The sequence below is a fragment of the Protopterus annectens genome, chromosome 10.part0 (assembly GCF_019279795.1).
Source record: "Protopterus annectens isolate FY-2018-M chromosome 10.part0, PAN1.0, whole genome shotgun sequence".
Lineage (NCBI taxonomy): Eukaryota > Metazoa > Chordata > Ceratodontiformes > Protopteridae > Protopterus > Protopterus annectens.
In genome coordinates, this window is record NC_056744.1 from 371,868,678 (window position 1) to 371,895,875 (window position 27,198).

Below are 27,198 nucleotides of genomic sequence, written 5' to 3' on the forward strand. Positions count from 1 at the left end.
CGTCTGGGCCAAAATATTAAAAATGTCAATGGTAGATAAAAGATGAAGAGAGAAATTCATAAAGAAAGTATAAGAGTTCATGGAGCCCCAATATACTGTACCCTGAGGAAGGTGAATAGCACAGAAATGCTACAGCAGAGGAGAAACAGTTTAAGTCATGATTTATTTATTATCTGCACCACAGTCAGCATGTTGTTGGAAAAGGAAGTATTATGTTAAAGTTATAGTTTTCTGTTTACAATTTATATTTTTGCAAAACAGGATGAAATATTACAGGGATTTAAGGTATTGTTCTAGACTTCATTTCTTTAGAAAATGTATATAAATTCAAATTGTCCTGTTGCATTCATTTTCTAATTGATTACACTAATTCTGAGTTAGGTCCTTTCTAACTGCTTGCCAAATGGAAGGTTTGTGACCTAGGAACGAAACATCATTGGTGTCTTGACAATTCATTTAATATTCACTTTAATTTATAAGATGGGGTTTTGTGTGGGCAAAGACCGTAAAGATAACAAAAACATAATGCTGGAACAAGATAGCAGCGTAAGGATTTCAAAGATGGTATCAAGTGAAGATATGTATCTTGATCAATGACCATGCTTGCATTTTCATATTCATGAACTTTTCTAAATAGCGCTCGGTACAGGATATTCACAACTATATTGTGTCGACACAACAGTGCTGTTTGACAGCTGTTGATTACTCACTATAGCTATGTCAGTAGAACAACCATTTAGCTGAATAATATAAAATATATATTAAACACCATTAATTTAAGTAGCACCTCTTCTAACTTGTTATACAGCTAATTCTGCATTATTAACACAGAGTTCACACATATCAATGAGTATATTAGCATAAGGCTTTCAACTGCTATAAAGTTATTCATGCCCATGTTTGCAGTTCACAGAGCTAAGTAAAACAAGCATTTGGCAATGCATACACCCTTCCAAAGGTCCTTACAGGCTACCTGGAGACTCAAAGTGCAAGCATTTTCATCAAGATGCTTGTAAGGTGGATCATTTGTCATGAAAGTATCAATTGAACCTCCATCTAGGTGAAACATACGTACTTACCATTAGGATCCCTGGAATCACCTAAGCACTCTTTAGCAAAATAAGAAGCCTTGTATAACCTTTATCCATACTGCATCTCTCTTTTTGATAAACGTAAACTTTGCTTTATCACAGCTTTAAATACACCAGTGCACATTTCATTCCATGCACACATTTTCAGAAATCATTTTTCACTGTTGTATTGAATTTTAATCATCTTACGAGTAACTATAACTGAAAATTGTATACTGAAAAGGAAACATTTACAATTCAGCTTTATAACTCAAAAACAACTCTTTTGATGATCGATGATGTTTGATAACTGTTTTGATGATTGATGATGTTTGATAACAACTCTTTTGATGATTGATGATGTTTGATTAACACGTCATTATGCTGTATCATAACATATGCAATCTTTTAAATATACACTCGTTTTAACTACTGAATTAGCCATTCTAGCAACATGCTTAATCATATGTGGCTATACATCACTTTTAATGTCTAGTTCAGGTATATAGTCATAATTAGCTTTACATTATAATTTTGTATATTATTGATCTCTACCAAAAAAAGTTTAAAACATGAAGAATATTTTGTGACACTGTACATATTACTTGAAATAATAACCATAGGGATTCTTTAGAGTTTTTCCTCAAGGTGTTCTCCAATCCCTCTACAATAAGCAAGAGCAGGCTTACAATAAAGGACGTGTTTTGATAGTGACCACCATAATTGAAACTATCACTGGTTATGTTTGAAGAATTTGCACTGGCTAGAATTTGACAATCAATTAACTCTCATTCATCTAAAATGTGTTTATCAACATCTATATTTTTCTGAATGTCCCTCTCTTTCCCTAATGTTATTGGTTAGTGGAGTACTCAGTGTAAACTTAGGCTATTACTTTGTAAGCTGCTTAGTATTTCAAATTAATTAATTAACTAATTAATTAATTAATCTGGTGACTCTCGCTACTCTTTAACTGTTTGAAAAATGCTGAAATCATCTTGCCCTTCAACTCATGTCTGTGTCTGAAAAGAAAGTCTTTAAGTCTAAACTAAACACAAATCTCTATTTGAATTGTAAATCCTGGTTGTGGAATTACTTAGATCTTGACCTGGACATTCTTTCCTTTCTAAAAGGGCCCCAGAGTGTTTTCCTTCTATTCATCCCTACCAGATCCTCCTTTCCAAAAGGGCCCCAGAGTGTTTTCCTTCTATTCATCCCTACCAGATCCTTACGTTCTGTGCTCTTCTTGAGTCATACCCAAAATACATGCCTTCATCTTTCCTACAGCTGACTCATGTTACACAGACTGGGCTTGTATCCCCAAATTTTTTCTTCCTTCTTATATTGTCACTACAATTTACTCAATATTGTCTTCCAATGTTTCACACTGTCTGTAAATTGTGCTGTAATAAGCAATTATACCTGCATAGCTTCAACATGTATTTGCCTTTCATCAATGGCCAACTGTTTTCTGTCTTATACGACTGTGTGCACATCTCTTGCGTGCACAACAAAATTATGCATAGATCAGGTTCATGGAATAAGTGCTCATTATATACTATAATGTATATTGCTCTGAAATCTTATTAATAAATTAGCTTATCTGAGTGCATACAAAGGGCACATTGTTAAACAACTTGATAAGCAGGTCAGTAGGCTGGCTTATTGACCCTTTACAACCACAACCCAGTTATAAGAGTACAGTAAAAGTCTGTTGAAATTATACTAATTCAGTAATAAAATTAGTGCATCAGAATAAATCTCACAACTTATAAAGAAAATTGAAGAGCAAAACAAAATTCAGAACAGAGTCTAATTAAACGTTTACAAAATATACAAGTGGAAACATAAGTACCTCTCACTCTAAGCTGCAAAGCTTATTTATCCGGTTTATTCACAATCTTATGCACTTGTAATCAGTATTGTGTGTGTGTGTGCATGTGTGTGTGTGTGTGTGTGTGTGTGTGTGTGTGTGTGTGTGCGTGTGTGTGCATATGTGTATACATATATATATATATATATATATATATATATATATATATATATATATATATATAATTTTGCATGTTGCATAACGTTCAATATATTTTACTTGTTGCTGTGTCTTTCGGCTTTTCCCGGTTAGGGGTCGCCAAGTTCAATATATTTTACTATATACGTTTATTTCTTCATTGTTAATGTGTTTTGCATTGAATTTCTAAATGTTATTACTTTTATGGCTTTTCTTCCAAGATTCCTCTGAAAATGAGCCTTCCAGTAGGATATTTCTGGCAAAAATGTAATAAATAAATTAATTTAATTAATTAATTAATTAATTAATTAATTAATTAATAATTAAAGTAAAGGTAAATAAATAAGGCAGCACAATGGTGCAGCTGTTTTCAATGCTGCCTCATAGTCCTTGGTTCTCTAGCTCAGTCCTCTGCTCCGATGGTTCAGTCTAAAGCCTGCATGTACTTCCTGAATTTACATGAGTTTTTGCTGGTACTTTAAGTTCCACTAACATCCCAAAATCATACTAAGGGGAACTTACAATCTTCCAAACAACGTATAGCCGTGCCATGTCTGAATGTGTGTACACTCCGTCAAGGATTAACATCACATTCAGGATTGGTTTCTCCATCTTATGGCTACTAAGTGCCAGTAGATGCTCTGGCTCCCTTACAAGCCTGACTTGCCTAAAGCAGGTGACTGGAAAATTAATAAACGAAAGTACCAAAACTCTTTTTGAAGATCTCAATGCCTCCAAAAGAAATTACCTTGAAAACACTTTGTTGGAACTTACATTGGTATCATATGTGATGTTGGAACTTACACTGGTATCGTATGTGATGTTGGAACTTACATTGGTATCATATGTGATATTGGAACTTAGATTGGTATCATATGTGATCAAGTCAGATCCAAGACTATCCAAGGCCTCATTGTTTGGCATCTACTTCTGTGAAGTGCAGGCCATCACTAAGGGACTCTGGCTAACAAAGTTTGCAGATGACTGCAAATTGGGAGCCATTACTGAATCCCCAAATGATGTGGATATTCAACAAAAAGGCCTTACAGAAACAGAAGCTTGGTGCCAGAGCCATGGGCTCAAGCTCAATGCCAAGAAATGTATAGTTATCCCCTTTGGGAAAAAACATGTACCCGTAAATTACCACATAGGTGGCAGTACACTAAACTCCAAAAGTGTCATAAGAGACTTGGGGACAAAGGTGGACAGTGGTCTCACCTTCGATAACCACATTGCCACAACAGTCAGGAAATCCTTCTATGTGACACACTTCATCACTAAGGGCTTTTCATCCAGAAAAAAGGAGGTCAATATCCCACTGTATTCATCCCTCATAGACCCATTATAAAATACAACGCCCGTTTGGTATCTCAAGACATCTGCAACAAGTTGAAAGCCCGCAGAAATACCTCACTAAAAGAATCACAGGCCTAAAGCAGATGCCCTATGCTGACCATCTAAAATAACTCCACCTATACTCTGTCGCATATTGTCTACCCAGAGGCGATCTCTGCTTAACATATAAGACCATGTCAAACCCAGAGTTGTTGGACATGCTACACTTAAAAAAATCCCAATCCCTCAGAGACACACACTCTAGGGATCTAAACCTTGTCATCACAATGAGCAAAACATGCTGGAGGGATAGGTTCCTGATGCAGAGACTCTCTAGACTCTGGAATAAACTGCCCATACATGTCAAGCAGAGCGCCTCTTTGGTCATCTTGAAAAGAAACCTTGATGACTGCATGGGAGATAGGAATTTCCCCCCGGGGATCACATCAGCCACCCTGCTAGACAGGGGTCCAGGGAAGTAAATACTGTGGGAAGAAATAGCCAGGGAATTGTTATGGCTAGGCTTGTATAGGCCCTAGGGCCGATAGCCTAGTACCAACCTATGAACTAATCTTCCTGACACCTCTACTGTGTAATTTAAAACTGTTATATACTCTTTTTTACATAAAAGGACAATCCTTGCACACCTTTATATGCCCAAGTTCCACACACTGCTTCTACCTGATAAAGTTTCCAACTGCCTTCTTTTTTCTCACAAATCTTACATCTGCCAAACTTATGATATCTGTTTCTATTTTTCACACCACTGCTATATCATCAGTCTTCTTACATTATTTATTAAACTATTTACATTTAAGGCAATTACCTTAATGTCTGGCCAGATTCATTAATGACTACACCAAGTGTACAAATCTGAATTCAACAACATCCCTACCACATTTTTTGTGCTTTCTAGTCAGTCAGGAGGATTACACTAAGTGTACATGTAGTATACACTTTGTGATAACCTTTATACATTTCTCTTGATATTTAAAGCTGCAAGAAAATCAGTTTGAAAACTAAAATTAGGAGGAAGAAGGTGTGAGTTGTGCTTGTGTTGTCTCCTAACTCAGAAAGGCACATATTTAGTGTACACCTGGTGTAGTCATTAATGTACCTCAGGGATTATCTATTTCCTTTTTTACTTTCTTTTATATGTTTTTCTCTCAATTTTCTTTTTCTATCTTCTATTCTTTTAACATTACAACTATTTCCTTTTACAGTATGCCATCTAAACATTTCATCTTCACTTTCTTCATTAATATTTTTCTCTATTTTCTATAAAATGAGTATGTTCTCTTACTTCTTCCCCGTCTGCTTGTCTTATTTCTCCTTCTTACTCTTCTTGTAAAGTATCTTCCTCCTCTGGATCTTCTATTTCCTGTATAACACATACATTATCTGTTATACCATCCTTTCAAAGATGTCTTTATTTGTTTGCATTTATAACATGTTGCTACATATTTTTAACCACCATGTATTTTCCCTCATAAAACACATCTTTTATCACATTTCCTAATTAGATTTTTCGCTGCAATTTTGTTTCAACATGCTTCCAACTTCTCATTTCTGCTGTCACATTTGCCTACCTCCTCCTTTTTTCTTGCCTCTGTCCTTCTTTCACCTGTCAATTTTTAAAAGTGTCATCCACTTGGTATCTTTTATTTATAATTTTACCTTACCATGCCTTCTGGCCATTCTCTGGCTTGCTTTGTTGAATTAATTCCTGCAGTATACCTCCCTAACTGGAGTACTGTAATAACATTTTCATGTTTTCTGTCAATACTGCACCTTCCATATCCATTTCTTGACTAGTTACAGATTCTGTTGAAATAAACCTTCTGCATCAGCTGCATGTGGTACTGCAACAGTGGCCATAAACTCCCTTTCCACATTACATTAAATCAGTCGGTCCTTCACACAAACTCACCCAGCTGCCACTCTTCTAAGGACAAGAGCTGTGCATAATCTCTCCTTAACTTGCAAAAGAGTAGAACAAGTTCCCCAATGCCCAAGCCAAATTTCCCCTAGAAGTTTAAATACCAAATCAGGTCTCTCCTGAAAAGAAGCCACCAGGCTAGTGGGCCAAACCTGGTAAATAAAGGAAAAATAAGTAAATGCAAACTTTTGAACGGTACTCTGTAGGCTCAAGAGAGTAAAATGAAAAAAAAGATGCTTTCCTTACACTGATCCATCTAGCAAATAGGAGGAGTTTTATGTTGTGTAAATATATATAACCCTTCCTCTCAGTATTTAAAAAAGATTTCCTCCATGAAAACATTTGTCCTATAGGGAATCTTTCTCCTCCTGTAAAGATATATAGAAAGGTAATAATACTTCCATATAAAAGGTGAGCAGTAAGCCACTAAAATATTTTAAAAGCAAATAGTATTTGCCTAGATTTACAGTCCCTCCATCACCAAGAAAACCGATAAGATGCAGAAGTCTCATTTATAAAGACAGTGTTATATAATTCTTGGATCTGCTTTCCTAACAGCAGCTACCTAAAGTGGAAAGCTGCCATTTTAGCATCTATACCAAATAATAAGGATTTTAGGTTCATAGAAGGTTACTAGGCTAATGGCTCTAGAGCCCTTATAAGCCTACCCGTATTTATCCCAAGTTGCCCTAATTGTCAGTGATTAGGTGAGTGAAGTTTGCAGATTTAAGGGTCTATGGTAGTTAATACTGACTTCCTCTGTCCCAAAGGGACATGGTCCCAAGCCGGGAGTGATTCTGTGGTCACCCATCCATTGATCTAGGTTGCATTTAAAGAGGGTCAGGGAGGGGCTCTGTTTCATGTAAACTGGAGGTTTGTTCCAGAGAAATGGCAGTCTCTGGGAAATGTATCTATCTCACCAGCATAACCTGTTCGTGTCAGAGACTAGGTTAAGATCCCTGGAGCATGTGACCCTCCTGCAGTTTGATTTACAAATGTGCAGCATTTCCATCAGGGCAGGGACAGAGACAGCCCTGTAAACCAGGCACAGATCACCTCTTAGCAACCTGTAGAAGACAGAATACAGTGACAGTGCTTTCAGTCTTTCCCCTGTAAGACTTGTTTTGTGTACCCTGTAATTTCCTGGTGAGAAACCTCTGTGGTCTCTCCAATTGTTGCAGGTGTCTGGTGAGGTACATGCAAAAGGGAGCACTGTACTCAGTTATTGGTCAGATGAGGACTGAGTATAATGGATTATAACATCCTTGGATCTAGATGTGATGCCTTTACTTATAAAATGTGGCACATAGAAGGATTACCTTACTACTGTGGATACGTGGTGGTCAAAGTTCAGGTTGCTATCAACCTGAGTACTCAGATCACATGCTACTGGGTATACACTTAGTGGGGGTGATGCCTATAATGTAATTAGCAGGGATGTCAGGTTTCCCAAAGGGAATAATAATAATAATAATAATGCATTTTTTTGTATTTGGCTTTAATCCATGGCTTTGGCACTAATCATTTATCTGTGTTAACCCTGTTTGCAGTATATTAACATCATTAGGGGACTCAGTGATTGCTCCCAATTTGCAATCATCCGTGAACTTGTTCAGCCACAAGCCATCCAAGTTTGCTTGGACTTCTGAGAAATAAATTCTGAACAGTAAGGGGCCCAGCAAAGACCCCTGTGGTACGCCGCTGGTGACTAGTCTTTTGCTAGAGGTGAAGTCACCCACTTTGACAGTATGTGTCCTGTCAGTGAGCCAGTTGGCTACCCATCTGATAATGTAGGGGTTAATTCCCAAATTGGAGAGTTTCTGTATAACACCTTGCTTTACCAGAAAGGCTCATCCAGACTCTGCTACACTTTGCTGTGAAGGAAAGGTTAGTTTGCTGTTATATTTTGTATTTCTGTATTGCCTTTCTATATTTTGAATACTGTAGTTTGTTTTCTTTACCTTGTGTTTTGCTTGCATTCTGTTTAACAGCATATTAAAACTTCAAAAGAGACCACAGCTCTCTCTGTTCTGAGTCAGGCAGAATTTTTCCCTCCGTCCCACCCATTTAAGTTGTCTTGTTAAATACCACTGTCTTTCTAGTTGCCCGCCTCTTATGTTAATCTGACCATATATCTCATTTCTCTCTACTTTCACTGGCTTATGTGAGTAATCACAAAACCATCACTTTTGAAATCCCACCCCTTCAATTATTTAAATTTATTGGCCATCCTACAGTATTTCATAGTACCAAAATACAAAAGTAACCACCCCTTTCAGTCCATCTTGCTGTTTTAAAAATAGTAACTCTCCACTAAACCTTAACTTTTTAAACAGGTAAAACTCAAGTTACCTACTTTCATATCTAACTTCTCTAGTGCACACTGCAGAGTGCATTCTTCTCAATCTTACCTTTAAGCATCCCTGTTATAGCACTTCCTCTAATACCTAAAAAGATCATCTCTACTTGACTCCAAGTAGACTTTTCTCTATCTGTTAAACCTAGCACTTGCTCCTACAGTACTTATTACCTTGATACGGCACTCTTATAGATAGCACCCCAAAAAGGCAAACCCCCATTTCTCGGTCACTCACGTCCCCCGGAATCTCTTTTAAAGTTTTTTTGTCTAGTCCTTCTAGCATGTCGAGGGATCAGTTGCTAGTGTCCTCTCCTGCTCAGCTGGTGAACCTGGGAATATTGAGGCAATGTTACAATTGCCTCATGTACACAGACAACCTTCTCCTCCTCCCACAAAACACAAATACATGCGAGAGATGCAACTATACGGCCAAACTGGAGGCTGAGCTCTCTCAACATAGGACTGGCAAGACCAGTCAGGAGGAGAAGGTTACCACACACACTATAGACCCAGTCTCACATAGTACCATCACAACCTCAAATCATACACATAAACACACAAAGACATACTCGGCTCTGATCAAAAATCTACCAAAACAGCAGAGGCCACCAAAGCAGACACCCAAACAACCACCACCTCAGAACACAACACCTGCAACACATAGACCTCACAGTCAGAGTGTCAAACAGTCACAGCCCTTAAGGCCAAACACAATGCCAGACACACTAGTCATTGGTGACTCCATAGTCAGACACACTGACGTCCCGCTCACCAGACTGAGTAAGGAGAAGGTCACAGTAAGCTGCCTGTCGGGCGCTAGAATCCGCCACATAACGCAAGCACTCAGGTCTCTCAACAGCAGGTACAAATATGACTCAGTCATTGTCCACGCTGGTGTAAACGACCTGAGACGCACCTCCTTGGACTACATGAAAAGAGACATTGAGGAGCTCTCTGATTATGTAGCCCAGGCAGGTATGACCCTGACCTTGAGCAGTATCCTACCTTCACCAAGAATGATGCCACAATACAGAGATAAGATGATCAGCTTTAACAATTGGCTTAAACTCTGGTGTCATTCAAAGGGGATCCAATGTCTGTCTGCCTGGGATGACATGCTGGACAAGCCACGCTGCCAAGGGACGGCTTGCACCTGTCACCCTGGGATTCGGATATTGGCAAAGGCTCTTGCCACCCCATAGTGCCTTTTTAGGCAAGGCTCAAATTCTAAACCTACCACCCTAGAACACAAAAAGGAAAAAAACTAAGGGTAATGCTGCTCAATGCCAGAAGTCTAAATCTCAAAATGCACGCACTCGAGGCCCTTCTCAGTATGGAGAACATCGATGTCTGTGCAGTGACAGAAACCTGGTTCAAGGCTCCTGAGAGCACCCCAGCACTATCAGGTTTTACCTCTTATCATGCGTTCCGGCCCCAAAATCTGGACAATACCAAGAAAGGAGGGTATCCATATTCATCAAAGACACCCACACCTCAAGACTGGTGGCAACGCACGATGCATCGGAGACCATCCAGGTGCAATTAACCATAGGCAAGACTGCTCTGCAAATTGTAGCATGTTACAGGCCACCCTCACAAACTCAGGAACCTCACATGGCCTTCCTGAAAACACTAGAGGGGATAAATGTATCACCAAACACCATCATACTAGGTGACTTCAATTACCCTAATATAGACTGAGAACACTACTCAAGCCCAAACACCCTAGCCCAAAAGTTCCTGGAATTCATAAACTCAAATGCCATGGAACAACTAGTCACCATCCCCACAAGAGGAGAAAACATACTTGATCTCATCATCACGAACATGGGAGCACAATGTTCAACACCGGAAGTATACCCCTCACTGGTGAGATCAGATCACAAACTAGTCTCGCTGGAGGTCCTCATCCCACCCCACCTGAAATAAAAAAGACAACAGTAAAGAACGTCTCGAAGCCGACTTCACACTTCTAAAGACTAGTGTGGTCTCCTTTAAGGCCCCCGAGCCGACGGAAAACAGTACTCAAGCTGCTGAATCACTTACAAATGCCTTCTACCAGCACCTGCAGGACTGCATGGATAAGGCAATCCCAAGCAAAACAAAGACTCTTTGTACCAAAGGCAAGCGTCCACTCTGGTGGACCCCAGCCATAAACAAACTCTACAACAAAAGGAGGAAGCTACTACAAGATAGAGCAAAATCCTTAAAAGGTAAGACACCCTTGATCACTATAAGTAAAAACTAAGAGCTCTCATAAAATCATCCAAAGCAAATTTTGAGAGAAAAATAGCTAAAGACTCAAAAGACAATCATAAGGCCTTCTTTAGCTATGTTAGAAACCTGGGAGGAAACTCCCAGATATGCTCAGAACTAGTTCAAAATGATGTGAAGATTACTGATCCTACAGACATTGCCAACATACTGGCTGACAGGTTCAGTGCAAACTTCTCCCCTCCCCAAAAGGAGAGATATCTATACCAAGCGATTGCAGCCCCCAAACATCTCCAACGCCCAAGTGAGAACTGCTCTCTCCAAAGCAAAAACACAGCATCCATGGGACCTGATGGTGTCCCCGGCTGTGTGCTCCACGAACTCAACGAGGAATTAAACCCACAGCTAGGACAGCTGTTTAATCATAGTCTTACCTCTGGATATGTACCCAGGAGTGGCGCACTGCAACTGTGGTCCCACTTCACAAAGGCGGTGCCTCCACCGACCCTGGAAATTACCGCCCATTAGCTTGACAAGCCTTATCTGCAAAGCCATGGAGAGGATCATAATGGACCTCATAAATAAAGACATAGGGAATTTGCAGACTTTGGATCCATCCCAGTTTGGCTTTGTCAAAGGCAGATCATGCCTTCTAAACTTGGTTGACTTTTTCAAACAGTCACCAAAGCCATTGATGAGGGAAAGGCAGTCCATACAGCCTACCTCGATCTGGCGAAGGCCTTTGATACAATACCCCACTCGGGTATCATTGAAAAACTCATCAGCTTAAATGTTAACCCATACATCACAAGATGGGTTGCAAACTGGCTGAGTGACAGAACCCACAGGGTCAGAGTTGCTGGCGCCATGTCAGACTCAAAGCCTGTCACAAGTGGTGTACCACAGGGCTCAGTCCTGGGCCCACTCTTGTTTGGCATCTACTTTTCCAAGTACAAGCAAACACAGGAGGGTTATGGCTGACAAAGTTTGCAGATGACTGCAAACTGGGCGCCATAGTAGAAAACACATCTGACACAGATATCCTTCAGAAGGGTCTCACAGAAATGGATAACTGGTGCCAGAGCCATGGCCTAAAGTTAAATGCCAAAAATGCATAGTCATACCCTTCGGGAAAAACAAGGTTACCCCTAGCTACCAAATAGGTGGCAATCCACTGAGTACAGAAGAAGTTATCAGGGACCTGGGGACCCAGGTTGATAGTAGTCTGTCATTCGACACCCATGTAGCTAAAGTAGTTAGGAAGACCTTCTACATTGCCCACCTTATCATGAAGGGATTCTCATCTAGATCAAGGGAGGTCATAGTCTCCCTATACTCATCACTCATCAGACCAATGATTGAGTACAATGCCCCATTCGGAATGTATCTGACCCGACACTTGCAGCAGCTGGAGAGGCCACAAAAGTTCCTCACCAAAAGGATAAAGGGTCTCAAACATCTGTCCTATGCTGCCCGACTGAAAGAACTCCAGCTCTATTCAGTCGCCACGCTTGCTCAGAGGTGACCTTTGCCTAACATACAAGGCCATGTCAAACCCAGATTTGATGAATATGCTTCACCTCAAAAATCTAGATCCGTCAGAGCCACAAGGGCGGAGACTTAAACCTCGACACGGCTATTAATAGGGCGTGCGGAGGGATAGATTCATCACCCAAAGACTCCCTATGCTGTGGAATAAAATCCCGGTATATGTGAGGCAGAGCACCTCGCTGGCCTTGTTCAAGAGAAATCTTGACCAATGGATGGGAGATCGCAGATATACCCCAGGGATTACCTCAGTGTCACTGCTCAACAGAGGCACAGCAAAATAATGGGTATAGTTCCCCATACTAAAGGGGTGGCGTAAGCCACAAAACTATGGGCTAGGCTTGTAAATGCCCTCGGGCAGATAGCCTAGTATGAACCTATGAACCTATGAACCTATGAGTTAAGGATTGTGTCAAATGCCTTCACTAGGTCAAGATAGGTGGTATACACTGTCTTTCCCTCGTCCAGGGCCTTGTTGACTTTCTCAAAGAAGTCAACCATGTTTAACATTTATGATTTACCTTTATCAAAGCCAAACTGGGTTGGATCTAGAGTTTGGAGACTACCTATGTCCTTGTTAATAAGGTCCATAATGATTCTTTCCATAACATTGCAGATGAGGCTAGTCAAGCTTATGGACCTATAATTCCCAGGGTTATTTGATGGCCCCCCTTTGTGCAGAATTACTGTTGCTGTCCTCCATTCTGCCAGAACATAGAGAGTTTGCACACTGTGATTAAACAGGGATCCAAGTGGGTCTGCTAGGTCATCGGTTAAGTTGTTTAAAAGGCAACCTGGGATGTTGCCCAGCCCTGATCCCATTGATGCCGCATTTTTGGTCTTGGAGAGGGCCAAGATGACCTGCCCTCTTGAGAAAATATGCTAAGGAATGGTGGGAGTATACTTTGGGGTATGACTGTAGGGGACAGGGGGTGATGTTTGCTCCAAATCTGTCAGCTAGCAGGTTGGCTATTACCTGCGGTTGAGTATGGATGGTGCCATCCACAACCAGTTCAGCACATAGATGGGTATTCCCTTTTAGATTTTGCATGTAATTAAAGAATGCCTTGTGGTTATCCTTAGCTAGGGTGGCTATTTTTGCTTCGTAATTAGCTTTGGAGGACTTGACAAGATCTCTGATTTGTTTGTTTAAGCTAGAGAGGGATTTCTTCCTCTGCTGAGCCAGTTCCCTCTTGTTCTTTGACTTTAGTTTATTTCTCTTGTTGTATAGCTTGTTAATAATAGCGGTCCATCAGGGTGGCTTGTGTTTTAGCAAGACCTGGAGTGTTTTAGCAAGACATGGAGAGGATCATAATGGAGCTCATAAACAAAGATATAGGGGACTTGCAGACATTGGACCCGACCCAGTTTGGCTTTGTCAAGGGAAGATCATGCCTTTTGAACTTGGTCGACTTCTTCGAAACAGTCACCAAGGCCATTGATGAGGGAAAGGCAGTCCATACAGCCTACCTTGACCTTGCAAAGGCTTTCGACACAATACCCCACTCGGGTATTGTAGAAAAACTTACCAGCTTAAATGTAAACCCATATGTCACAAGATGGGTTGCAAACTGGCTTAAGGACAGAACCCACAGGGTTAGAGTTGCTGGCGCTGTGTCAGACTCCAAGCCGGTCACAAGTGGTGTCCCACAGGGCTCGGTCCTTGGCCCCCTATTGTTTGGCATCTACTTCTCAGAAGTACAGGCCAGCATGGGAGGACTTTGGCTGACAAAGTTTGCAGACGACTGCAAACTGGGCGCCATAGTGGAAAGTGCATCGGACACGGATATCCTTCAGAAGGGACTTACAGAAACAGATAGCTGGTGCCAGAGCCATGGCCTGAAGTTAAACGCCAAAAAATGTATAGTCATACCCTTCGGGAAAAACAAGGTAACCCCAAGCTACCATATAGGTGGCAATCCACTAAGCACAGAAGAGGTTATCAGGGACCTGGGGACCCAGGTTGACAGTGGCCTTTCTTTTGACACTCACATTGCTAAAGTGGTTAGAAAGACCTTCTACATTGCCCACCTGATCATGAAGGGATTCACATCCAGATCTAGTGAGGTCATTGTTCCCTGTACTCTTCACTTATCAGACCAATGATCGAGTACAATGCCCCATTCGGGATGTATCTCACCAGACATCTGCAGCAATTGGAGAGACCCCAAAAGTTCCTCACCAAAAGGATAAAGGACTCCAAAATCTGTCATATGCTGCCAGATTGAAGAAACTCCAGCTCTATTCAGTCGCATACCGTCTGCTCAGAGGTGACATGTGCCTGACATACAAGGCCATGTCCAACCCGGAATTAATGGACATGCTCCACCTCAAAAAATCCAAATCCACCAAAACCACTAGAGCAAGCAACTTAAACCTTAGCACGGATATAAATAGGACGTGCTGGAGGGATAGATTTATCACTCAGAGACACTTCCTATGCTGTGGAATAAAATCCCGGTCCATGTGAGGCAGAGCACCTCGCTGACTCTGTTGAAGAGAAATCTAGACCTGTGGATGGGAGATCGTAGGTTTACCCCGGGAATCATCTCTGTGTCACTGCTGGACAGAGGCACAACAAACTAATGGGCACAGTATTTTTTCATATAAGGGGTGGCGTAAGCCACAAAAATTTGGGCTAGGCTTATAAATGCCTTAGGGCAGATAGCCTAGTATAAACCTATGAACCTATGAACCTATGAACCTGTTTTTAATGCAGTCAGATACAACTGCTTAATTGGTTATACAGGGCACTGGTATACACCTCTGCATAGGACTCCGTGTTATCTGCATTCGAGGGGGCTTTGAAACTTTTTATACCATAAAATTAAAGGGGAGTTTATAAACAGGGTGGAAGTAAAAGAAAGGGAAATATGGTTAAGAAGTAACAATAATTATTTAGAGGGAATGACAAATGTGAAAGTATTGCAGAATACAGGGAATCTCACAGAACAAGAGGAGGATCAACTGCAGAATGCTGGGCAGAAAGCAATGGATTACCTCCATAATATGCAAAAACTTAGAAAGACTGCTGTTAAGCAAGTGTTTTTGATAACAATAGAGCACAAAAACTTTTAGCACAATGACTCAGGCAACAGAAAGTAGAAAGGGTTGTTGCCAAACATAGGGAGTCTATAACAAAGAAGGTAACAAGAGATCCTGTAGAGGTGTTAGAAATATTTTGGAAATTCTATGAGAGTCTCTATAAAGCAGAGAAATAGGAAGTCAAGAAAAGATACAAATGGAAATGTTTATGCAACAATTAAATATGCCAAGGTTAGAGGTAGATGAGGCTCAATTACTAACAGTTAGGATAGGAGGAGATGAAATAAAAATTGTGATGGATAACCTATCTACAGGAAAGTCCCCAGGAATAGATGGTATTCCTGTGGAAGGTTAGAAGCTAGGAGGTAAAAAACTTGTAAAGCTCTGGTAGGTTTTGTTTAACAATATCTTAAGATGAGGAAAAGTACCAAAAGCAGTGGCAGTTATAATACCTAAAGAGGGTAAGGATCCATCAGATCCAGCTTCATGTAAAAAACAAAAACGGTCATGGGTAAAAGCAAGGTGCAGAAGAAACCCAAACAAAGTAGAAGAAAATGCACCAAGGTAACACACTATAAACGTTTATTGGTAGACAAAAACAAAAAACAGAAAGTGGTGAGCGCTTTCACAACATAAAGTTGTTTCATCAGACAACAGTAAAAGGCTAACACATTATTTAAATAGTCAAACATCCATTACTCAATTGACTAATTAAAGCTAGCAAGCTGTACAGAATCAATAATCAAGGAAGGCTTACCACAATTAATCCTGCAATGAGAGTACTATACATATTATGTAACACACACTTACTAAATAACTAAAACATATATAAACACACTACATATAGTGGAGAAGACCATATACATTTGCAAGCTTCTTTGGAAGCCAAGATTATTCCACGTGGACTGAGAATACTGAATATGCCCACCTATGGGAATGCATATCCAGTTTTACTTCGTAAGTGGCAAGAATTGAACTTGCAATTTAGTTCCAAGTATATGGAACTCTTACTGGAATTCTTTCTACCTATAGAAGCAGATCTGAAGATACAAATCATTGATCTAGAATCTAAGATTACAGACAGTTTTTCATGTGACATAACCTTGAACAAAATGAGTCAATTACAGGATAACATCGTAGCATACGAAAAGAAATTGCAGACTCTTAAATTATCTAAACTCAATAGAGATAAAACTGATTTTGCCAAGAATAATGTGTTTTCTTGGCCTAAAGAAGATACTAATAGATATAATCAAGGCAATAGCACTTTGAATTCTGCTCCGAATACCATTCATGCATTAGATAGTGCAGCTAGCGCTTCCGGGCTTACTTCCAGTATTCCGGCTGATTGACCGGTTATGGCATCTATGCCTACGAACGCTCAGCATGTCGCCTTGAATGTACAAGCTTCCTCTACTGTTTTAGGTAATTTTGCAACACCTGTAATAGGAGATCAGTCTTCTAACACCACCAAACCCTTGTATGCGTCGACGGTCACGTCGCATACTTCCAGCACTTCTAGTATACCTGCCGGAAATGTTATTCCATCACCTGCTAACAAGAAAGACACTAGTGTTTTTTAGACAGCTCAAAGAAGGGTGATTTCTCGTTGAAGGCAGCGTTGCCATTCAGGACTCACTCCAAAAGTCTAACTTACAACAACAAAGCACCCAGGGCTCATATTTTGGATGGAGCTGCTCAGCAATCCAAGAAGAGACGTCTATAGACCCAGGTTTAGTCTTTAATATTTCTTCATTCAAATTAACTATGGAACAGCTCAGTTTTCTTAACAAAGGTTTATCATTCATTCCTGCTAGGAGGGCTGATCCTGCAGAAATGCTAAAAGATCTAAGACTTTTGGGCAGGAACCTCTCTCTAAAATGTATTTTTCCTGCAGGCAACACCAATACATATAACCAAGCCTGTATTTATAGACAACCTAGTACTTTTATTCCAGCTACACCTATAGGTATTCAACGTTTTATTGATGTATGTGAGATTGCTTTTAGGGAGTTGAATGCTTCATCTGTGATTTGTCATTTTATAATCTGACTACTGGAGAGCATAGAGCTTTGCAAGATTTAAAAAGCCTACATTCTTTGATCATTAAACAGGCCGACAAAGGAGGTGGCATTGTTGTGTTAGATAAAGATTTATATGTTACACAAATGGAGAAATTATTACTTGATACTACCACATACCAATGTATTTCTAAATCTATGGTGAATGCCATCATAGATAAAGTTTCTTTTTTAATTTTTGACTTACTGATAACTAATTTGATTGATGATTCACTTTTTAAGTATTTTAGTGTTCATAAGCCTGTTGTTCCCAGGATATATGGTCTACTTAAAATTCATAAGGATTTGCGACTTCCACCTATGCAACCTATCATTTCAGGTAGTGGCTGGTGTACTGAACCCCTCTCTATATACGTAGAAGGGACTTTACATGGCTTTTTGGACAATTGTTATACTATTTTAAAGGATACTAAGATGTTCCTACATCGGCTACATAATAGGATGGAGACTATAGACAGAGATGAGGAACTTGTTCTTGTGACTATGGATATAGAATCTCTGTTTACTAGTATACCAAATGTTTCGGGTGTTGATAGTATTAGAGATTTTCTTACTGTGCACAAACTGTTGACTAATAATAAGATACAGTTAATTTGTACTCTATTAGAAATCATTTTCGAAAATAATATTGTTATGTTCCAAGAACAGTTTTTCCTGTAAAAAGTTGACGTAGCGATGGGCACTGCTTGTGCCAATAGCTACGCCAACTTAGCACTGGTTAGTTGGGAAGAGCAAAATGTTTTGTCTGCTACTAATCCATTTTTTGGACAAATACTGTGGTATGTTAGATTTGTAGATGACTTTTTTTATGTTATGGAAAGGCTCTGGCTCTGATTTAGACCAATTTCTGGATTATTTGCATTCAACAACTGATTTTTTAAGGTTTAGACACCAGAGTTCAGCCACTGATATAAGTTTCCTTGATGTAAAGATCAGTAAATCTGACTTGAATCATCTCCGTAGTACTATATACCATAAACCTACTAGAAAGAACACATTGTTGCATAAATCTAGTATGCACCCTAGACACATTCCTAGGAATGTGTTAAGAGGGCAAGACTTTAGGACACTCAGGCTACATAGTAGTGATAAAGATGCAGTAGCTGCATTGAATAATTTGAAAACTGAGTTTCTGGCTAGGGGATATTCCAATGCAGATATTGATAATACAATATCTGATGCCTGGAAGCTTAGAGATACTAGGTGCAGACCTTATTATAACCATAACAGAGCCATTGCAGATGCAACACATAGTGTCACAGATGGGAATGATTTTAGAGTGGTTCTCCAGTTTTTCAGTAATATTAATCAATATGTGGATGTTGTCAAGAAATACTGGTATCTTTTACAAGAAGTTCCTGGCCTTGTAGACAAGGTTGGACTGACTCCACACTTTAGTTTTAAGAATAGTAAGTCACTTAAACAACATCTTTGTCATGGGGAAACACGCAAAAAGTTAAATTATTCTGCTCGCTGTGGAACTTTTCCGTGGAGGAACTGTAGTGCCTGCCAGTTTATCTACAGCAAAAATAACTATATGCATCCTGTCAGGCATTTTTCGTTATACTCTAATCAATACTCAGACTGCAGAACAACTGATGTTGTCTATTTTTGTTTTTGTCAACAATGCCATGCCTATTATGTAAGCAAAATGAATAGAATGTTGAAAGATCGCATTTTAGAACATGCAAGAGATATTACTAACTGTAAACAGTCTAGTGCTTTGGCCTGTCACGTTATGTCTAATGATCGTTCACATTCTTTTAAATTCTTGGTTTTGCAACATATTTATACGAACCTTAGGGGTGGTGACATAGAGAATATAACAGAGGGGTATGAGCAAAAATGGATATTGAAGCTTAATGCTGAGAAGTTTCCTGGATTGAATGCTGCCACTACCTTGGTCCCCTTTTTAAAGGCTCGACCACTTATGCACTGATTTTAAGATCTTTTAGCAGACATTTTTAGATGTTTTTAGGCTTTCATATGTCTTACTTTTTTATACTGTCTTTGCTTTAATTTATATATGTATGTATATGGTCTTCTACACTATACATAGTAGGTTTATATATGTTTTAGTTATTTAGTAAGTGTGTGTTACATAATATGTATAGTACTCTCATTGCAGGATTCATTGTGGTAAGCCTTCCTTAATTATTGATTCTGTACAGCTTGCTAGCTTTAATTAGTCAATTGAGTAATGGATGTTTGACTATTTAAATAATGTGTTAGCCTTTTACTGTTGTCTGATGAAACAACTTTATGTTGTGAAAGCGCTCACCACTTTCTGTTTTTTGTTTTTGTCTACCAATAAACGTTTATAGATCCAGCTTCATACTGGCCCACTTCAACATTAAACCATAATTATAAAGTGCTCATGCCCATAATGGTTAAAAGAATGACAAAGGTAATGCCAGAACTGATAGACATGGATCAATGTGGTTTTGTGGAGGGAAGGCAAACATTTGACAACATTAACAGAACACTGATGATCCAGAGGGAAGCAGAATGTAAGAAAAAACGTTGTTGGTGGGTCTTGATGCACAGAAAGCATTTGACAGAGTAAGCTGGGACTTTATGAGCAGGGCAATGGAAGCATTTGCATTTCCTGAAAAAAAGTATAAGGTTGATTAGGAGAACATATGAGGGATCGGAGGTGAAAATTAAAGTGGGTGGGAGTCCTCTCTCATAATTTCTGCTTGAACAGAGGAACCAGGCAGGGGGGGTATACTCTTTCCCCTTTATTATTTGCATTATATTTAGAACCACTGGCAAAGATAATAAGGGACTAAAAAATTCAAAGATATAATTTGTATGGTAGTCAAGAAAAGCTGGCTTTATTTGCAGATGATATTATTTTGTACCTGACAAAACCAGCAAAAGACATTACAATGTTGTGGAACATTTTCAGACAGTTTCAGATCTTTTTGGGATACAAAATTAATAAAGCTAAAACAAAGGCAATAGCAGTATATTATGTAGCCACACATGAACTGTTTCAGGAATACCCATATTTATGGGGATATAATAAAATTAAATATTTAGGAGTCTGGATTAGAAATGATTCTGGTGTGGCAGCTAAGGATATGTGGGCAGAGACTAAAAAGATAATACAAAAACTGAGAAGTTGGAAGTTCTGTTATATGGATAGCAAGATACAAGCAGTTAAAATATTTTTAGTACCTTTAGTCATATACACAGATCAGGCATATTTTTATCAACCAGAGGAGAAGTTGTGGGTAGCAATTAATAAAGAGCTGAAGGACTTTATCTGGGAGGGGAAGATGGTAAGAGTCAAGTGAGATAAGTTGATTCTTTCAGTAGAACAGGGTGGATTGGAATTATCCAATTTGAAAGGGTATTTCACAGCTACACCGTTAAGACTCCTATACATAGCACAAGCAGAAAACTATAATTCAAATCGGAAAGGAATGATGATGAAACAGGGGGAAGCTCAAGAAACAAGGTGAGACTGGGATTTTGGATGCAGGCCTTTAAGGAGAATAACAATAATCATGTAGAATATTATATCCATAAAGTAACAGAAAGTATTCTAAGAACTAAACCAACACAGGAATGGAGAATGGAGATTCTGACCATAGGGATGACTGCAATGAGGGATACAGACAATAGGCAAGAAGGGCCCAGAATTTATTGGAGAAAACTGGCAAAGGAGCCATGGTATTGGGAACAAATAACTAGAGATTGAAAGATGATAGAATGGGAAGATGCCAAGAATTTACTTGGACTGCAGGTTAGAGATTGCCTTCCCTATCAGAGACTGATATCAGAGTATAGGCAAAGAGAAAGAAATAGGGGTCCTGAATAAAAGACCAGCACTGGTATAGTTTTTAATAAGATTTAGAACAGAAGCTACCATTAAAAAAGGAATACAGCAATACAGCATATAAAATATTGCATGATAACTAAAAGAATGAATCAGAGGAGGTTAAAAAGAATTGGGAAGCGAGACTGGATAAGCAATTCACAAAGAAACAATGGGAGGATATATGTATGTCTCTCAAATATGCAACAAAATATAGAAGAGTTAGGATTTTTGCTTGGAAATGTTTACATAGATATTTTTAAATCCCCAAGTAGACTCCAGAGAATTTTTCCTCAGGTAGATAGCAAATGTTGGAGGTGTGACGAGAAAGAAAGAGGTAACTGGGAACATATTTTCTAGGAGTGCAGTGAGTTGGTAGTCTTTTAGGATTCCCTGCAGGATGCACTGTCGGAGATGCTGGGTGAGCAAATTGGTTTAACAAGGGAGATAATTTTTCTGAGCTATGATACAGAATCAGAATTGCCTAGGAATGTAAGAAAATACCATTGTTGTTGGTGGGTCTTGATGCACAGAAAGCATTTGACAGAGTAAGCTGGGACTTTATGAGCAGGGCAATGGAAGCCTTTGCATTTCCTGAAAAAAATATAAGGTTGATTAGGAGAACATATGAGGGATCGGAGGTGAAAATTAAAGTGGGTGGGGGTCCTCTCTCATAATTTCTGCTTGAGCAGAGGAACCAGGCAGGGTTATACTCTCTCCCCTTTATTATTTCCATTATATTTAGAACCATTGGCAAAGAAAATAAGGGACTCAAAAATTCAAGGATATAATTGGCATGGTAGTCAAGAAAAGCTGGCTTTATTTGCAGATGGTATTATTTTGTACCTGACAAAACCAGCAAAAGACATTACAATGTTGTGGAACATTTTGAGACAGTTTCAAATCTTTTTGGGATACAAAATTAATGAAGCTAAAACAAAGGCAGTAGCAGTATATTATGTACCCACACATGAACTGCTTCAGGAATACCCATATTTATGGGGACATAATAAAATGAAATATTTAAGAGTCTGGATTAGAAATGATTCTGGTGTGGCAGCTAAGGATATGTGGGAAGAGACTAAAAAGTTAATACAAAAACTGAGAAATTGGAAGCTCTGTTATATGGATAGCAAGATACAAGCAGTTAAACTATTTTTAGTTCCTTTAGTCATATACACAGATCAGACATATTTTTATCAACCAGAGGAGAAGTTGTGGGTAGCAATTAATAAAGAGCTGAATGACTTTATCTGGGAGGGGAAGATGGTAAGAGTCAAGTGAGATAAACTGATTCTTCCAGTAGAACAGGGCAGATTGGAATTACTCAATTTGAAAGGGTATTTCACAGCTACACCGTTAAGACTCCTATACATAGCACAAGCAGAAAACTATAATTCAAAGTGGAAAGGAATGATGATGAAACAGGGTGAAGCTCAAGAAACAAGGTGAGACTGGGATTTTGGATGCAGGCCTTTAAGGAGAATAACAATAATCATGTAGAATATTATATCCATAAAGTAACAGAAAGTATTCTAAGAACTAAACCAACACAGGAATGGAGAAAGGAGATTCTGACAATAGGGATGACTCAATGAGGGATACAGACAATAGGCAAGAAGGGCCTAGAATTTACTGGAGAAAACTGGCAAAGGGGCCATGGTATTGGGAGCAAATAACTAGAGAGGGAAAGATGATAGAATGGGAAGGTGCCAAGAATTTATGTGGACTGCAGGTTAGAGATTGCCTTCCCTGTCAGTGACTGATATCAGAGTACAGGCAAAGAGAAAGAAATAGGGGGTCCTAAATGAAAGACCAGCACTGGTATAGTTTTTAATAAAGTCTAGAACAGAAGCTGCCATTAAAAAAGGAATACAGCAATACAGCATATAAAATATTGCATGATAACTAAAAGAATGAATCAGAGGAGGTTAAAATGAATTGGGAAGCGAGACTGGATAAGCAATTCACAAAGAAACAATGGAAGGATATATGTATGTCTCCCAAGTATGCAACAAAATCTAGAAGATTTAGGATTTTTGCTTGGAAATGTTTACATAGATATTTTTATACCCCAAGTGGACTCCAGAGAATTTTTCCTCAGGTAGATAGCAAATGTTGGAGGTGTGACGAGAAAGAAAGAGGTAATTGGGAACATATTTTCTAGGAATGCAGTGAGTTAGTAGTCTTTTAGGATTCCCTGCAGGATTCACAGTCAGAGATGCTGGGTGAGCAGATTGGTTTGACAAGGGAAATCATTTTTCTGAGCTATGATACAGAATCAGAATTGTCTAGGCATGGTAAGGCCTTGCTGTCTCTAATTATGACGGCTGCCAAAAAAAGCAATTACTAGAAAGTGGACATCAGAATCTAATCCAACTATATTACATGTAGCGAATATAGTAACAGAGGTAAAACAACTGGAATTGAGATCTTTAGAAAAAGGTAGAAACGGAGCAAACTACATAGGAAAAAATAGGAATTGTGGGAACAATACATACAGGGGAGGAATGAGGTTTAAAAGAAGGCAGGACTTAAATGAGCTATGTAATGTTTGACTGAAAATGATTGGGTAGATTATAAGTCGTGTATAATGTTTGCAACTGGAAGTGTGTCACTATGGTTATATCATATATAGCAATAGAAGTGAAGTATGTTTATGTTAATATAGTTTGATTACTTTTCTATGAATGTAAATTTGCCTATGTCACAAGTGATAATTCAATAAAGATGTTTGAAAGAAAAATATTTATTTATTTATTTACTTACTTACATTTTTGACTGGGTTAATTCTGTTGGTCAACACCCATAGTCAGAGAGAACTTAGAATTAAACATACAGTAATGTAGAAAAAGGTAAACAAGATAAATGCAAAGTAGCACATTATTAATGACTATGTGCCATAAAGTAAATATGACAGGCAACTAGGTAAAATGTATAATAGCAAGTACAGTGTTAAACAATAATAAAAGGGATACATGTATGCAACACATTTGTAAATTACAAATGTGTTGACATTTGTAAATTACAAATGCGTTGAGGGTTAGCATAATGGTTAAGGTGAATGCCTCACAATTCAGTGCTAGCCTTTCTGAACTTAATGATAAATTAAAGAACTATGAAGCAGATTTATTTGAAAAAAAGAAAGGAAAATTATGAGACCTGCATGATTATAATCAGGGTAGAGCATTCCTGTGGTGAACCTATCAGCATAAGGAACAGCTGAAAACAGCTCTACATCACAACATAAGTTATGAGAAACAACCTAGAGTCTCTTTTGCCTTCTTAGAAGGTACTGATTACAGAGTGGGAAAATGATAATTCCTTTTCCCGATTGTCGGCAGCACAAGGACCATCGAATCTGAAGCAGCAATTTTGGAAGCCAGCTACAAAAGGCAAACAATTTATGCAAATAAGAAATGAGGGAGATACAGACAGGGAAATTCAGTGGAAGGACAGCAGCATCAGAGTTATAAACAGGGAAGATGACAGTGAAAATAATAATGAAGACAGATTAATTCAAATGCAGCGGAACACTTTTCAAACTCTATGGTAATTAATTTAGCAAGTTTTTAATTAACTGATGATCATTTATCAGTTTTAAATTTGGGACAAGTTTATACCTACAGTTTTACCCCACTTATACATGTTGAGAAGTGATATTTTTAAAATGGCACATAAATTACATTTGTTATATAATTTTCACAAGCAAATGCTGAAAGTTCAGATGAAAGTGTTCTTAATGATGAGTTTAGTGAAACTAAGAGTGCAAATTATAGCTTTTATTCTTGCACTTCTGAGGTTGATGAAATTAATGCATACTGCTTATTAAATACATTGAGGGTTAAACAATTCTCTACTATGTTTAATTTTGCAGTTGAAGAGGCTTTTAATGACTTTTTAGTGAATAAATGCAATGTTCAATATAACATGACTAAAGCTGAATGGACAGCCCTAAAAGATTTAAGTAATAACAATAATGTAATTATTAAACCAGCATATAAAGGTAATAATATAGTGGTGATACATTACAAATAATATATGTGTATGTGGTACTTGTATTTAGAAGATGTGTTTGCATATGTAAAAGTCAATAAGGAGATATATGATGAGGCAGTCAAACAATATTTAAACTTGTTAGAAAAGGGTCATAGGTTAGGCTATTTGAGTAGGGAAGACGTTGACAAGAAATGTAATATTAAAGGGTGTAGCATTGCTACTTTTTATTGTTTACTCAAAATTCATAAAAACTTGGTTAATCCACCAGGGTGCCCTATTATTTCAGCAAGTAAATATTTTTTGCAAAATATATGTCTCGTTTTACATGAATATCATTTTCCTTATGTTATGAAATTGCTGTCATATATTAGAGACACTACTGATTTTTGTTAATAAAATAAAGGGACTTAAATGGACTGAAGACATGTATTGGGTAACCCTTGATGCTAGACACTTATATACAAGTATTAAACATGTACATGGTGTAGAAGCTTTAAATTATTTTTAGGTGACAGTCCTGTCTCTAATTATGTTATTGGGTTGTTACACTTTTTTCTTATTAATAATTTTGTTACTTTTAATAATGATTTTTATCATCAGATTCAGGATACAGCTATGAAAGCTCCGTTTGCTCCCATATGTGCTGACCTAGTTATGGAATTGTTTGAGATGGAATATTTACATGGACATAGTTTTATAAACAAATATGTTATTAATTATTTTAGATATAGAGATGATTTGATATTTATTTGTAATGGATGTATCAATGAGGTAGATAATTTTGTTAATGATTTACAAAATAATAGATATGATTTTGAATTTGATGGTTTACAAGTAGGAAAATTGGTTTCTTTTTTAGATTTGCAGTTAGAAAGGGGGGAGAGTGGAATAATACGGACAACTATATATAGGAAATCAACAGATGGTAGACAATATTTACATGGGAATAGTTGTCATCCTCCAGATTTGACTTCTTCTTTACCTTATGAAGAATTATTTCATCTCCTCAGACTTTGTAATTAAGAGTTGAATTTTTAAGGTGAAGCTGAAAAAACGATTAATATGTTTTTAGGACAGGTTATAATAAACACTTAGTATTGGAATCGTTTAGGAAGTTACAGAAGTAAATAATTATAATAATAATATGCATATACAAACCAATAGCTTTTTGGCAGTTAAAAGCAATATTAAATTTTATAATAAATATAAGAGAAATATTTATTTTGTGACCATGTGTAATATTTTTACAGATACAGTTATTAATTTATTGAGATAGTGGCAATTTTTGATGAAACAAAAAGATTTTTCTTAATTTAATTAGTAACACATCTTTGATATCTTAGAAATGGGGACATAATATAGGTGATATGTTAATCCATAGTTGTTTTGTTCTTCCCTCTAATCAAATGCATATATAGCTGGGAAATGTAAGGGTGGCACCTTCCCTTGTGGAAGATTCCTGTAGTTGTAAACAAGCAATATGGGTTTTTGATAACATTAATAATCATCAATTATTCAGATTAAGAGATTTTCATGTGATACTGAAGGCATTATTTATGCCCCCAAATGTCCATGTAATTTATTTTATAGTAATGAGTATATAGTGGTGAGAGCAAAAGGGCTGTGAAGTATAGGTTACAGGAACATATTAGAGACATAATAAAACAAGAAGAAAACAGTCAAGTTGCTATGTATTTTAAAGAATATCACCAGAGTAATGCTTTACTATTATGGGTACTATTTTAGAACAAGTGGAGGTTAAATTTGGTAA

At 38.1% G+C, this 27,198-nt stretch overlaps 2 protein-coding genes across 4 annotated transcripts in view; one reads left to right on the top strand and one right to left on the bottom strand.

The window, feature by feature from the left end:
- Positions 1-27,198, bottom strand: part of LOC122813140 (nmrA-like family domain-containing protein 1) — a 918,981-nt gene that overhangs the window by 712,074 nt on the left and 179,709 nt on the right. For 2 of the 3 annotated variants that reach the window (XM_044085289.1, XM_044085291.1), the window contains exon 2: positions 5,720-5,797. The gene's annotated coding sequence lies outside the window, so the exon portion shown is untranslated. Of the gene's footprint in view, positions 1-5,719; positions 5,874-27,198 lie in introns of those variants that run through there. The other variant, XM_044085290.1, reaches the window with a different exon arrangement.
- The window catches only part of NCF2 (neutrophil cytosolic factor 2), a 612,590-nt gene that overhangs the window by 521,540 nt on the left and 63,852 nt on the right, over positions 1-27,198 (top strand). The window lies entirely within an intron of this gene.